Source organism: Terrapene carolina, unplaced genomic scaffold, assembly GCF_002925995.2.
Source record: "Terrapene carolina triunguis isolate 2854851 unplaced genomic scaffold, T_m_triunguis-2.0 Scaffold175, whole genome shotgun sequence".
NCBI classification, from domain to species: Eukaryota; Metazoa; Chordata; order Testudines; family Emydidae; genus Terrapene; species Terrapene triunguis.
The window spans coordinates 2,619,977-2,634,865 of NW_020664526.1; the positions used below are offsets into that span (position 1 = coordinate 2,619,977).

General features: G+C 48.1%; 1 protein-coding gene across 1 annotated transcript in view; it reads right to left on the bottom strand.

Annotated features, from left to right (window-relative positions):
* The window catches only part of LOC112107634 (collagen alpha-3(VI) chain), a 112,797-nt gene extending 98,570 nt beyond the window's left edge, over positions 1 to 14,227 (bottom strand). Inside the window, exon 1 of the mRNA XM_026653993.2 lies at positions 13,781 to 14,227. The gene's annotated coding sequence lies outside the window, so the exon portion shown is untranslated. The remainder of the gene's footprint in view (positions 1 to 13,780) is intronic.
* Between the last annotated feature and the right edge of the window lie 662 nt (positions 14,228 to 14,889).

A 14,889-nucleotide genomic window follows, 5' to 3' on the forward strand; every position in this document is an offset into this window, starting at 1 on the left:
ATGTTTTGTTATATTGTAACAACAACGTTTGAATAATATTGTTTGAAAGTGGTAGATATTTATTTACAGACTTACTACCATCTTAACAACGTTTTTTTTCTGGGAATTTCCTTAGATTTTCATGGAAAGTTTTTTTCTCAGAGTGTGAAAGCGTGATGTGGATTGAGCCACCAGTTTGCAAATGTGAGAGAGTTGGGAGTGAGATCCCTGTGGGGATGACAAGGTTTTAGTAAACTTGGAACTGCGGGACATTTGCTTGCGCTGATTAGAATTAATACAAAGATTGGAGAACAATTTCACTAATAGTTTATGTGTAGAAAGATTCAATCACATAAAACTGAAATTTCCAAATACCATGTCTGGCTACAGTGTATGTATATAGTATGTACTGACCCCTTAATACAACATATGTACTCTATTGTGTCAAATAATATACATCTGTTAGTAATAACCCTTTCAAAAGGCAATCATTTTAACCACTAACGTAGTAATGTGATTTCCTTAAATATTTTCCCAGCAGGTATTTTCTGCCTTGTGTGCGTAAAGTTTGACATTGTACATAATTTTGTATTTCTAGTGGATGTTTAAAATTGACTTTCTAAAATCATTCTTTATTTGTTTTTTCACTAGAGCGTAGTTTTAAAAATAAAGAAGTGCAAAGCGGATGACGAGATCTAAAAGATCTGAACATGAAAGGCAGGAAAAACTTACTCCAGCTGTTTCATATCACTCTGATTCATTGCACATGTCTCATCTGGCCTGACTGGTTTTGAGGGGTAGGGTGTGTGTGGATATGACTCCAGTGTGGGTGTTTGTGTCCAAGGGGAATAATTACAATGTGGCTTCAATATTCCCATTAAATTCAAATATCCAGTTATACAGTGTTTTCAGAACGAGCGATAGAACATGTTAGCATGAAGGAACATCAGGCAGCTCAAGATGAACTAAAGGACCTTAATATTCTATTTGCTCTTCTATGTTGTATTTAATTAATTATTAAGTGCCGGACACACTTAAACTGAGGGAAGAGTAGGTTTTAGAAGGGTAGAATTGAATCGGGGAACTGGCCAGCCAGAAAGACCCTGGCTAGTGATTTATTTGTGAAATCTGGACACCAAGGAGACCCCAAAATGGCACTGAAGTTGCAGAGGGAGGGGAATAGAATCATAATGGCACCAACATCAACGGTGGACGGGAGATGTAGCAATGGACTGTTCAGAGCCAGCAAACGGAGATATGACAGAGTGTTTCCAATCTGCTGCCCATGACCTAAAAGCCCCATGGGCTGAGATGACTGGAAACATCACAAGCTTTAACTCACGGAGGCAATGTATTGACCTGTGCTAGGGCCCCTTGGCATTGCTCCTTGTCATAACTATAAAGGGAAGGGTAACAGCTCTCCTGTGTACAGTACTATAAAATCCCTCCTGGCCAGAGACTCCAAAATCCCTTTACCTGTAAAGGGTTAAGAAGCTCGGGTAACCTGGCTGACACCTGACCCAAAGGACCAATAAGGGGACAAGATACTTTCAAATCTTGGGGGGGGGAAGGCTTTTGTTTGTGCTCTTTGTTTAGGGGTTGTTCGCTCTTGGGACTGAGAGGGACCAGACATCAATCCAGGTGCTCCACATCTTTCTAAACAAGTCTCTCATATTTCAAACTTGTAAGTAAACAGCCAGGCAAGGCGTGTTCGTTTTCCTTTGTTTTCTCAACTTGTAAATGTACCTTTTACTAGAGTGTTTATCTCTGTTTGCTGTACTTTGAACCTGAGGCTAGAGGGGGGTCCTCTGAGCTCTTTAAGTTTGATTACCCTGTAAAGTTATTTTCCATCCTGATTTTACAGAGATGATTTTTACCTTTTTCTTTAATTAAAAGCCTTCTTTTTAAGAACCTGATTGATTTTTCCTTGTTTTTAGATCCAAGGGGGTTGGATCTGTATTCACCAGGAGTTGGTGGAAGGAAGGAGGGGGATGGTTAATTCCTCCTTGTTTTAAGATCCAAGGGGTTTGGATCTGTATTCACCAGGGAATTGGTGAATGTCTCTCAAGGCTACCCAGGGAAGGGAATCAGCTTTGGGATGGTGGCAGCGGACCAGATCTAAGCTGGTAGTTAAGCTTAGAAGTTTTCATGCAGGCCCCCACATTTGTACCCTAAAGTTCAAAGTGGGGAAGCAGCCTTGACACTCCTCTAAAGGGGCAGCTCACCATTCCTCACCACTCAGGAATTTTCAACTGATGCAGAGCCTTTGCAGCCAGTTCTATGCTAGTTTCCCCCAGTGCAGGGGGCATGGTGGGGGCTGGAAGTGCCCGGGCAGAACACTTTGCTTCAGAGCTCCCGGCTAGCAAAAGGCAAAACCTATCTACTGAGCTATAATTATACAAATAAGGGGATGAAGTCTCTCCTCTCTCTTGCAGGGCATTTTTTGGTGCTCACTAGGCGTATGCAGTTGGCAATCCACGTAATGCATTGCCTCAAAAGAACACAGATCAAGAGGTACAAATCTTCTGTTGAGATCCAGGACTGTATCTGAGTATTATATTAAACAAATGCACGCATTGCTCTTGTGCCAGTAATCTCTAATGTGCAAGCGAGGTACGTTTCATTTCATGGACAGAAGGCAGATTTAGGCCCACGTCCGTACGACGTTCTCCATAGGGCGAAGGAGCGGAGGACTGTAAGACATTAGTGAGTGTGTGTTACAGGTCCCTTTCTGGGCCCTGTCCCGGAGGATATGAGTCGCAGCTGCAGTTTGAACACTTTAGCTCAAGTTTCAGAGGGGTAGCCGTGTTAGTCTGGATCTGTAAAAAAGCAACAAAGAGTCCTGTGGCACAGATGTATTGGAGCATAAGCTTTCGTGGGTGAATACCCACTTCATCAGATGCATCATGTATTCACCCACGAAAGCTTATGCTCCAATACATCTGTTAGTCTATAAGGTGCCACAGGACTCCTTGTTGCTTTTTAGCTCAATTTGTAGCCGCTCACGCTTTTAGCTCTGGAGGGCCACGGTTCAATCCCTGGTGTGCCAGCCAAGATGGCAGCCAACCCAAAAGCATGGAGTCATGGTGGCTCATTAGATTCCCTCTCTCATTGTGCAGCCACCTCTGGGCTCTGTTCAGCCTTGGGAGGCCATGGGCGGCTGCTGAGGGAGACAGGAAGCATGGATCTACATGCAGTGCTCCCAAAGCAAAGAGGGCTAAGTAATAGGGAATAGAGGTGATCTACTTAGTGCAAGCGTTAAACACGCCCACTGTGGGTTACGGAGCCCAGTAGAGGTGGCAGGCTGGGGTAGACAATGGCAGAGTGGCACGTCTGTCAGTTGTGATCCAAGTGTTAGCAGAAGCACCCGGCCTTGCCAAATCAGTCCTGAGTGGAGTGGGAGGAATCACCCACCCTGCACCTTCAGCCCTCCCAAAATGAGTGCGCGAGGCAAGGAAAAGTCCAACATAAATTAATCCACCAGCATTAACTTGCTCTATGCAGACAGCCAATCCCATCGGGGTGAGGGACCAAATTCCTGCCCAGAGGCCTTTGGGAGGCATGCAGCTAGATGGGATGGCCAGTCTTTAGCCATAGATCCATGTGTCTTCAGCCTAAGCCAATGGGCCCTACTGATCAGCAGCTCATCACACGATGGAATTCTTCAGTAGGGCTTGCAGCATTCAGAAACCACTGAACTATCCAAGTAGGTTTCCCCCTCCGCCCCGCTGCACTAAGTACATGTGATGTCAGAGAGAGAGAGAGAGAAGCTGAGATTTTCAAAGTTGCCTGTGGGATTTAGGGGCTCATTTCCCATTCAGTTTAATGTGCAGTGGGTGTTCAAATCCCTCAGGTGACGCTGAAGATCTCAGCCGTAACATACTGTAGCAATGTTACTTTCTAAGTCATGCTTCGGTGACTTTAAAAACATTTCATTTGGTGACAAAATAGCATTAGCCTGCCTGCAATTTGGCAATAGTCGTAGCACGGAGATACCAGAGGATCAGAACCTGAGCAGAACAGTGAGACGTCTGTTTGCCAATCCATTTTATACCTATATTTTATTCACACTTAACTAATGTAAGAAAGTAAGAGCTACCATACTGGGTCAGACCAATGGTCCATCTAGCCCCATCTCCTGTCTCTGACAGTGGCTGGGACCAGAGCTTCAGGGAAGTGCACAGAACAAGAAATTTGGAGTGATCCCTTCCTGGTTTCTGGCAGTCAGAGATTTAGGGTTGCCCTGAGCATGGGGTTGCATGGCTGACCATGATGGCTAATAGCCATTGATGGACCTATCCTTCATGAACTTATCTAGTTCTTTTTTGAACCCATTTATACTTTTGGCCATAACAACATCTCATGGCAATGAGTTCCACAGGTTAATTGTGCGCTGGGTGCAAAAGTACTTCCACGTCTGCTGCGCATTAATTTCATTGGGTGACCCTTGTTTTTTGTATGGTGTGAAAGGGGTAAATAACGCTCCTCTATTCACTCTTTCCACTCGATTAATGATTTTACAGCCCTCTATCATATCCCTCCCTTAGTGGTCTCTTCCCTGAGCTAAACAGTCCTAGTGGCTCCTTGTCTGAAAGCCATTCCATACCCTGGATCATAACTGAGGCTTTGTCAGCGTATTTTCTGAGCTACACTCAGAGGCTGTTTCTCTTTCTGAGAATAGAACTCCAATCAGTGTGTGCAGAAATAACTTCAAGCGTTTGTATTTTTAAATGAATTAAGGGTCGGGGAGCCAGGGGTGTAGGGCCTTACTCCTCTCCATTGGGCACCCACTTCAAGGGTAGCTGTGTGGAATAAGAGCAGCCTCCATGGGGCTGCTACTCCACCTCCCATGCATCTGGAGGGGGAATGGGCAGCAAAGGGTGGGGAGTGGGTTTATCCTTGGCTCCACCTCCCCAATACACTGAGCCTTGGCACCTGAGGAAGTGGGCCAGGCCAGGTTGGCATAGATTACTTCTTCCCTGGAGGGGAACCAGGGCCCAGAGAATGACTCTGCCCTCTGGACAGAGCAACTACACACTGCCCCTAGCTCAAGGCTTGCAGCAAAGCCATGACTGAAGCACAAGCAAAACAAAAATCCCCTTTCTAGACTTGCCAGATAGGAACGAAAAGGAGTAAATCAGCCCAACTGACTTAAGCATCTTAGAAAAACAGGGCGATTCCACCTCTTCTTAGCTATTCTAACTTACTAACGGGAAAGTGAGAGTAAATCTGGCTGCTGCTGATCTACTTCCGAAGAAATATTTTTATGATACATGATTTATCTCTGTCCAGTCGTCCCAGGGTACCAACTAAAAAAGGCTAATGTAGAGAAGACATCCACGCTTATCTCTTCAGCTCTCAGCTTTGGCTGAACTTCATACGATTCTTTCTGGTATGAGTCACAACGGTCTCCCGGTTGCCAAGAGACGTGTTTCGTAATCTCCGTTTTGCTGCCATCTGCTGGAGTCCTGGATTTACATTTCTTCAGCGTATACAGCAGAATGTACAGTCTTCTTTCAAGTACTGGGGAAAGTCAATGTGAGTTTCATACTCACGATATTTATTGCTAGTACAGTAGTTGTCAGATTCCAAGCAATTTACAAGTATTAGTGAATCCTCACAATACCCTTGCATTAGGTAAACTCAATTAGCTCCAGACTGCAGATGGGTAAACTGGTCAGGGGAAATTGAGGCAGAGAATAATTAAATGCCCATGGTCAAAGAGCAAATTGGCGGTTGAACTGGGATTAAAATTCAGTGTTAAAAAACCCAACTCTTCCTCTAAATGCAGTTGTTTTGAAAGGTAATGTTAAATGTCATGTACGTATTCTAGTTCTGTGTTAACGCCCCTCAGCCCTTCTGGCATCTGGCACTCCTACATCATCAGAGAAAAATGAAAAGTCACTGGCCCATAAAAAGCAGTTCTAACATGGGTGGAATTTGACTTCACCTAAACATGACCAATTTTTTCTGCAGATGGTTTGCAGCAGCACCAAGGAATGCAATTGCATTGCTGAGTCAGGATCTCACAGTGGCAGGTCCTTTTACCCATCCAACCCCCACCAAAGAGAAATCCTGTTAAATCAATGGGACTACTTACGTGAGTGCGGAGAACTGAATTTGGCCCATTCTTTCAAGAGGTAAAATTGGCTGCTAAGAAATTTGGGACTAAGGAATCTCAACTGTGAAAGGGAGCAAAGAAACAAACCCCTTTGGAGTCTCAAAATTGTTCCCTCTTTCTCTTAGCGTGTCCAGAGAGAAAAGACTGACTGCAACATTAAAGAAGGGCTTTGCATTTTCAGACTGCTATGGAATCCCCAGACATTGGCCCTTTCTTTGCGATTCAGAAATGTCTACTTGTCTTATGACAGAAAAGGGCTCAAATTAACCTTGACACAGTGGAAACAATGCTGTGAAATTCCCTAGAATGAAATACTTCAGTGTTATGCCTCTAAACCAAACGGAGGATTAACCTGTTGAAGGAGGCCAACAGAGAATTCGAAGCTCTTGCTCTCCAATTCACTGCTGATGGGGATGCAGCTACTTTATCTGAACAAGCAATTAATATACCATAACTTTGCTTGTCCACTAGGATTCACCAAGGATGTATATGTTGTCAATCAGATCCTTACAAATCTAAGCTTGGGAATTTCAAAGAGGTGCTTAATTCCCATTGATGTTTTAACCAAGAGGAAGGATGGCTCATTGGTTTGGCCACTAGCCAGGGACCTGGGTTTAAATTGCTGCTCCTCCACAGACTTCCTATCTGAATTTGGGAAAGTCATTTATTGCTGGTCTACACTGTGGGGTAATACTCACTATTGGAGTGTGATTTCTAAAGCGCACTAACATGTCGGGCATTAATTGGTCCATGTAGACCCAGCTAGTACACCCCTAAAGTTTTCTAGTTCATTTTAACGTAATGCTATTTCAAACAGGACTCAATTAAAGCTCACTAGGGAACTTTTAGTTCCCACCAGCAGGGTGGTCAATGATCAATTAATGTGCAACACATTAGTGTGCTTTAGAAATCACACCCTCGTCAGGCACACTGCTGCTCCATGTAGACAAGCCCTAAGTCTCTCCTTGCCTCAGCTCCCCACCTGTATAATGGGGACAATAGCACTGCCTTGCCTCCCAGTGGCGTTATGAGGATCAATACAATAAATATTGTGAAGTGCTCAGATACTCTGGTAATGGGGGGAGGCCACAAAGACAGAACTTCCTTATGCCCCTTTAAAAATCTGATCCTAACAAACCGAAAAGAACAAATTTGCCCTCACTCAATTTCTGACCATTTCAAACCAGAGGGAGCGACTCTTGCGTTTGCACTACCCACAACCGCTGCTCTCGGAATACTGGACACAGCACAAAACAACTGATGATCCGTTACTGGTAGAGCTGACTACAATGCAGAACTAAGCCATGCCGAGTGGCTGTCACAAATCCAGGGAACCACAGCCCCAGTGGCCATATTGTTTGTTTACTCTGTATTTTAAGTCAGATGAGTTTTAAGTGTTTGTTCCCACATTGGCCAGCTAAATACTTACCTCAGAAGTCTCCTAGTCAGTTACTGATTTCCTGGAACTTTGTCCTCTGAGACCTGAATCATCTACAGCTGCTGTTCAATAAATTCCAGTTCTGAAGTTATTTGGAGAGGACCATACCCCAGAGTCAAAATCATGGCCCCCGACGTTAATCAATGTTAAATGTTTGACAGCTGGAGGTCTAAGCAATGTTGCAGAAAGCTGTTTGTTCTACAAGTCTCCCTAACCGAATCTGTAGCCTGACATACCTGCGGGAGGCTCAGATGTTTCTCGTTATATAGCATACTCCCTGAAATCAAGTGGTGAAGGCATTTGCTATACTGAATGCTGCCAGATGCCTGAATGATACAGAATAACCCTTTGTTAATCAGAGATTCTTGTTGAAGGCTCTAAATTTGTGCCTTTCCCATCTGTTCTCTTCATATCGTACAGGATAACATTTTCAAAAATTCCTAAGAGACTTAGGAGACTAAATCTAATTTTCAAAAGTGACTTAGACACTTAGATGCCTAAGTCCCACTGATTTTTAGTGAGACATAGGCTTGTGAGGCCCAGGTCTTCAAAAGTATTCAGGTGCCTAACTTCTTGGGAGTTAGGAGCCTGAACCCCTTTGAAGATCTGGGACTCACAAGCTTAAGTCGCCTTTGAAAATGGCACTTAGATTCTTAAATCACTTAAGCACTTTTGAAAATCTTACCCATTGGTCATATTGTGGCAAGCAACACCGTCACCAAACAAGCCTCAGGTCAGGCTTCTTCTGTAGAGCAATGATAGTTCCTATACATCCTCAGCTGACCTGGCACACCACTGAGTTCAGTGGCGCTGCACCGATTCACATCAGCTGAAGACCTGGCCCAAATAGCATTTTATAGCGTAGCTGCTTACTGATATTGAAAACTGATGACACTTGAAATGTGAAGGTTTTATTAGGCTGATGTCCTCTCCCAAAGACTGCAAGTTAGACTTGGACTAAGCAAAAAACAAAAGGTTTAGAACATCAGAAAACCTTTCCATTGCAACCCAATGTTTCTTAGCTCTCCTGTTTTGCTGAAGGCTGGGTTTCACATTTTGGGATATGTTCTTCTCACATTGTACCTGGGTAACTCCCACCTGTGCTAGCTCTGATGGTAGTTGCATATGTGCGTTTGAACGAAAAAACAATGCCCTTTGCCTCCAAATCCACTTCAGATGTATGAAAATATGAAGGGGAGTGATTCATTGCTGATCTACCTAACCACTAACTAAAGTCAGTAGTGATCTCTGGTGAGAAATGTAGTAGCTGGATCTATGCGCTCTGTGAGCCCCACTTGGTAAACTTCCCCAGCCTCATTATGCAATCCATCAGCTGTTTCATGCATCCCTAGAGGAAAACGGAATGAGCACACAAGTTGGAACAGCCGCTCAAGCGGCTCATCTCAATTATGTCACATTGTGTGTTGACTTGCTTATTTTATTCCTTAACTTTGCCCATTCTCCTTGTGCCGATCTGCCCCCTGCTGGAGTTAATGGGAGTTTTTCTGCTGACTTCATTGGCAGTTGGGTCAGGTCTCCGAGGCACAGGTTAAGGTTCCACAGTAAAGTTCTTGGAGACTCTCCATTCAACAGTGCCGATACAATGCAAACATTTTAGTTCTACAGCATCTCTTTGTACTCTCCTAACTGAAGACCGCATACCACACCCTTCTGTCTCAAAGGCGGTTCCTTTGGAGCAGATTTCCCAGCCCTCTTGTGCCGACATCAGGGAAAATGCAAGCAAATCAAAGCAGGAAGAGGAAAGGAGAGACAAGGGTTGGTGGTTAATTCATACTGAGCTGCGAGGGATTTTTCTCTTTAAAATCCTCTTGTTGGCTTAAAATCTGGTTATTTTCTACTTTTTACATCTGGGACTGAAACAGAGCAGTTAGTAAAAGGAAAGAGAGTATTTGCTGAAGAAACGAGGAAACTCCCTCAGGAATCAATGACTCTTTATATGTAGGAACCTACTCTACCAGGTCCCCTCCACCCATGCTGCTCAGCTTCTTAATATAGAACACGGATCATTAAAATGTGGAAAAACTGATGGACGTGTGGAAGACCAGTGTTTGACATCTGATTCACAGGAGAAAACTGGCACAAAAGACCACCGAGAGGCAAACTACATTTAGCACACTTAACCGAGAGGCAGGGAGAAGAATTGTAAGCCAGGTTTACAGTTCATACTGAATGTCACCAGGATAAACTGGATAGAATGAAATCCCAGCCTGACAAACAAGAGGAAAATGGTAATCTCAGGCAAATATCTCCACCGAAGGTGCTGATGATACCTTCCCCCCCTCCCCTAGGTCTTTCACACACGTGTCAAGATCATAAACCTGAATTATAGGAGCAAAATCATTAGAGCAAAGTAAGAAGTAAGTTAAGGATGTTTTTAATCTGTCACGTGGGAATACATAGCCACGCCTAGGGACCAATTCTGATGATACTGAAATCCGTGAAAGAATCGTCTTTGAGATCAGTGGTAGCAGGATCAGAGCCCTAGTTTTCAGCCTGAAAAATCTCATCCCACAAAAGCCATGGATCTACAGGGCTTAAGCAGCGGGAGAACATGATCTGATGGCAGTTCTGCTTCATGGATGTAGGGAGTCATGTGCGTTGTCCATCACAGCGCAATCCACTGTCAGTCACCCCTCATTTGTTCTCCTCAAGGGGCGCTTCATGAATATCTCCATTGTATTATGAAGAAATGGTGGGAAAGGGAGTGAAAAAGCCGTGTTCGCCAAGCTATCTCAACCACGGGGACCGGTGGCAGTGCCATTCAGCCAGGAGGCTGGCTGAGGAGGGATGGTCCAAGTAATTAGTGGGCTTGCCTGGGACTCAGAAGACCCAGGTTCAATTCCCTGCTCTGCTACTGGGTGACCTTGAGCAAGTCACTTATCCTCTGTGTGCCTTGGTTCCCCATCTGTAAAGTGGGGACAACTGTATGGCCCTACATCATAAGCATAGTGTTGAGCTAAACCTGTTTAAAAATGTGAGCTGCTCTGATGACAGGCTCTAGTTGAAATGCCTGCTGCAATGCAGTAGCAAATAGTGGGATTAAACTAGCAGATGGGGGGTAAAGACATGGGATTAAAACTGACAGTCCCCAGAGATCCTGCATGAACCACCACAGGGAAAGAGCCACAAATAAGCGGAGAGCTTCCCCTCTCAGCAGCGTCCCACTGGAATGAAGCTGACTTTAGCCAGCCGGAGTTGGGGCAGGAGCAGTCTTGGCCCAGATGTCTGGTCAGGAAGCAGCTGGGGCCAGGAACATTTTTCTCACCAAGGGCTCTGGTCAGGAGGGGCGTGTTGCTAGAGCAAATGTGCAGGAGCTGAGTCAGAGCAAAAATCCCCCAAGAGCAGACGCCCAGCTACATTTTCTGTGGCCCCAGCCGGTAATAAAAGTCTTGGGGTTTCCCTGTGAGGGAATCTCTGTCTCTCTCATTGGCAGTTGTATGCACAAAGGCCAAGCCGTTCCCTCTCCCCCCAGTACAGCCACAGTCTTCCAGGGCATTGCATATAAAAGACCAGATTCTGCCACCTCTCCTTTGTGAGTAGCCCCCCTGGGTTCCACAGGACTACTGGAACGAGGGGGAAGGTGCCACTCAGCATGCACAGGAGTAGCAGAATCGGCCTTGCTGGGCTCACTCGGTCCCCTCCTACCTCCCTCATGCATCAGTCCCCCCAGGGAAACAATTCTGTGTGGACAGAAGTGCCAGGGTGGGGACTCAGCCAGCAAAGCAATTAGATAGAGCATCTGGCTATTGCGCGCCATGGCGCCCTAAGCACCCCCCTGCCCACAGCCAGGGTCCAGCTTGCAGAGCGAATTGCCGGCTATGCACCGCACACGGGACAGATCACTCCAGACCACACTTCTCCGCTGCCCCATAGGACAGGGAAGGAAACTGATCCTGGCCACCGCTTCCCATTGTCACCGCGACTCACTCCCACCCACCGCACCCGCACCAAATACACAGGCCGGGAAACTGACGGAGCTGCCGCTTCCCACCTGCCGGGAAATTACTAGGGACCCAGAGGCTCTTCCAAGAAGTCACCTAATGCAGTGAAATGTCCAGCAGCTGAGTGAAGGCTGTGGGCGGCAGGGGGCAGATCTGGGCATGACAGTGGATGGACGGTTGGGGGCAGGCCAGTGACCAGGCGGGGGGGATCTGGGAGAGACTGGGTGGGTAGGTTCAGGCCAGTGGCCAAGCGGGGGGGGGATCTGGGAGAGACTGGGTGGGTAGGGGCAGGCCAGTGGCCAGGTGGGGGGGATCTGGGAGAGACTGTGGCTGGGCAGGACCCGCAGAGCCCCTAGCACCCACTCTGCAGTGAGCAGAGCTCAGAGTTGTTGGTTTCCTTTTCACTCTAGAGGGGGCCCAAAATGATGTGGCAGGAAAAGAGTAAAGGGCTATTCCCTATGCAGCCATAGGGTGTGTCCTGCCACTGGGGCAGCGTGCCCCACCGTGGGGCCTGGTTCCAAGGTAGCTGGCCCGACGTGGGCTGGCCCACCTGATCTCCCCACGCCCTGCAGCCTCTCCGCACGGAGCTGAGCCAGCTCCACCGGGCACGCGGCATTGCGCTGCCAGTGCCAGCCTGGCTCTCCCACCATCCCCTGTCACCCCCACAGCACCAGTCATTCCGAGCAGGACAAGCCAGGGCGTTTGCAGCCCGGGGAGGATGGCGCAACCAACAGCCGCCCACCCCCTCCACCCAGCGCTCGCTCAGCCAAAGGCGGTGGCACAAACCCTACTAGCATCCTGCCACTGATCTTCCCGGGGCCCCGCCCTTGGGCACGCTGTCCCTCCCCGGAGCCACCCCCCCTCGGGCACACTGTCCCTCCCCGGAGCCACCCCCCTTGGGCACCGGCCCTCCCCGGAGCCACCCCCTCGGGTGCCAGCCCTGCCACTGCCCTTCCCGGGGCCCCGCCCTCAGGCATGCTGTCCCTCCCTGGAGCCACCCCCTCGGGCACGCTGTCCCTCCCCGGAGCCACCCCCCCTCGGGCACGCTGTCCCTCCCCGGAGCCACCCCCTCGGGTGCAAGCCCTGCCACTGCCCTTCCTGGGGCCCCGCCCTTGGGCACGCGGTCCCTCCCCGGAGCCACCCCCCCTCGGGCACCGGCCCTGCCCGGAGTCACCCCCTCGGGTGCCAGCCCTGCCACCGCCCTTCCCGGGGCCCCGCCCTCGGGCACGCTGTCCCTCTCTGGGTCCCCCCCTTGGGTGCCAGCCCCACCACCGCCCTTCCCCAGGGGCCCCCCTCAGGCACCCTGTCCCTCCCTGGGACCTCCCCTCGGGCACAGGCCCTCTCACCACCCTTCCCTGGGGCCCCCCTGGGGTGCTGGCCCTGCCACCGTCCCTTTCTGAGGTTCCCCCTTGAGCACCAGCTCCACCACCCCTTTCCAGCCTCTCCTCCCTGCTGGGCGCTGGCCCTGCCACTGCGCCGACCCCTCCCCGAGGCTCCCCCTCAAACGCTGGACCTGCCCTGGTCCCTCCCTGAGGCTCCTCCTTGGGTACCAGCCCTGCCACCGCCCCTTCCCAGCCCCTCCCTGAGGCTCCCCCTCAGGCACTGGCCCTGCCACCGGACCCCTCCACTGCCCTTCTCTTGCTGCTCCTTAGACAGGGCTGCAGCAACATTTACAACAGTAAGGACAGCAAAGCCAGGACCTCAGTGGTCAGTAATGTCAATAAAATGCCATTAATTGCTTTGGACCATATTTAGTTCCCCTCTCCTTCCACAAAAGGCTTAAAATTGCTCCCGCTCTGCTCTCAGCTGTGTGCTGCTGGCTTCCAAGCTCCGGGATTGCTCAGGTAGCTGCGTCTAGCTACGGGAACAGCCAGCAGACCTCGGAAGAGTGTCCTGAGTGGTTCTGGCATGGGACCCAATTCAGCCTGGATGTTACCCTGCAATAGGGTGACCAGACAGCAAGTGTGAAAAATCAGGACAGGGAGTGGGGGGTAATAGGCGCCTATATAAGACAAAGCCCCAAATATCGGGATTGTTCCTATAAATCTGGGACATCTGGTCACCTTATCCTGCAGGATTCAGGACCATTACACCCGGGGTGAATCTAGCTCCTTGCGCTCATAACTAAGAGAGAACGCTCTGGCTAAAACCACCTGAAATTTGCAAAGTCAGCACATGCAAACTGAAAGCACAGGAGAGAATCTCTCAGTACAGCTGTGATATATGGAGCAATAATAAATCCTGGGCTATCAGAGCTCCTGGAGAGAAAGAAACACTTACCCCAAATAAATGTGAAGAATAAATTCCCAGACCTTTTACACCAAATTATTTGCAGATTGGACTCATCTCTTCTCCCTGGCGTTCAATCTCCCCTTCCTGGAGTTTGTTTATTCTCCACAGTGAGCGCGGGGCTGTGAATGGTAAAAATCCTCTTGCAGAGTTTTTCCAGTGAGGCTGGAGCAGCAGAAAACGGAGCTGCCTTTGGTGGAGGATGCAGCTCCAAACTGGATTGTCTCCAGTGTTACAGTCAAGGCCGCCTCACTGAGTGACCCAAACTGTAAATGAAAACCAGACTTGCATTACGTTGTTTCTTCTGGCCCTTCTGCGAGGGTGATGTCACAGAGCCAGCGTTGCCTCTGTCCCACAGCTCTTCAAAATAAAGTTTGCCTCCTCTCCGATCACCTTTCTGAGTCACCGTGCGTGGGGAGGCTCTTGAGACTGGGATCGCTGTTTCATGCTCTGCTACCCAGGGTTTGACTTGACCCCTTTTTTCACTGGTATCTGCAAGAAGAAAACAGGAAATGCAGTCTGGTTTTCCAACATTTAAAAATAAAAATCTGCTTGTTTGGATTACGGGGCTCACACAGTCTATTGTAATAATCCCTCCTTAACTGGGGAAGGGGGGTTTCATTTTACCAGCAAGTAAAATCGTCCCTGGGTTTTAGACTGAGCAATAAATAGGGAGCAAACCCTGCGTTCCGTACTGAATCTCTTGTTATTAAAGAAACAGTGGCAAGAGGCAGAACTGAGGTTGTAAAAAGAACCCTCCATGTGGCATGTTCCAATATGCTTCTACGTTGCAACAGGATGGCATTAGCGGGATTTTTCATACACTTTCCTGGGCTTTTCCTCTGCCTAATCTGTCGTCAAGCAATGTGGGAGTGTTGTCTGCTGTCCTCTTTGTGTGATATTGCAAATATCTGAAAAATAAGGTCAGTGTAAAAGATAAGGATTTTGATTAGAGAGACAAGGCGGGTGAGGTAATATCTTTTAGTGGACCAATTTCTGTTGGTGAAAAAGTCAAGTCCTGAAGAAGAGCTCTTGTAAGCTTGAAAGCTCGTCTCTTTCACTCACAGAAGTTGGTCCACTGAAAGATATTACCCTCAACC